The sequence below is a fragment of the Anoplophora glabripennis genome, unplaced genomic scaffold (assembly GCF_000390285.2).
Source record: "Anoplophora glabripennis isolate ALB-LARVAE unplaced genomic scaffold, Agla_2.0 scaffold298, whole genome shotgun sequence".
NCBI classification, from domain to species: Eukaryota; Metazoa; Arthropoda; class Insecta; order Coleoptera; family Cerambycidae; genus Anoplophora; species Anoplophora glabripennis.
In genome coordinates, this window is record NW_019416410.1 from 392,705 (window position 1) to 393,648 (window position 944).

The following is a 944-nucleotide window of genomic DNA, read 5'->3' on the forward strand; positions in this document are numbered from 1 at the left end:
ACTTTTTTGTTTCAACATTGTCTTACTAAAGGTGCGATTTCTTTCTATAAAACACCAGATGCAATATATACTTTGCGCCTTATTTTCGATTACTGTGCTTACTACATAAGTTTAATTTATCTAAAATGCTGCAATTTTATATAAAAACCATAGACCAACGTTATGTTGCGAAAAAATCCAATTAAAAGTCTAATAAGAATATTAATTAGTTCATGCTAGAACTCCACTTTGAAAACACTCTATTAGTGTTACGATTAACAGTAAAGATAAATCCAATAAAATACCAAGCCACCGCGGTAGCGGCGTTGATTTAGAATATGAAAGTATCACATGATTGACAAGATTAAAATATAAATAATGATATTACTTTATATAGCGATAGATTTTAATTAGAAGCCGTCAAATTAAAAACTAAAGGAGTTAAGATCATTTTCCACATTAAGAATGCTGGAGATAACATTGAATATCATTAAATATACATCTGAAACAATTTAATATGTAAAATTATGTATTAGAATGTACACGCCCTTAACACTTATCTAAATATTTAATTACAGAACGTGAATAGGCATCTTAGACTATATCAATAAAAATTTCAACTAACAATATGCTTTATATCCTCCAACAAGATTGACAGAGAAAGCACTATTAAAAGGTTTAATCGTCATTCGAATAAATAATTGATCTAATATTTTTCGATTTTAAAATTATGTACAAATAGTTGATAATAATATATAAAGTAAAATGGATTAGAGATTATTTTTTTGTAATTCGAAAATAATGATGGAAAAGAATGATAGAACTTGACAAAATTGATCATTATCGCAATTGATTGAAGCTGCTGAAGCAGTCTGCATTGTAATATTAATTCAATCATCACGATTATTACTAAATCTTTATGCTCATTAGGAATAATGTAGATCTAATAGGTACTTTATTTGACC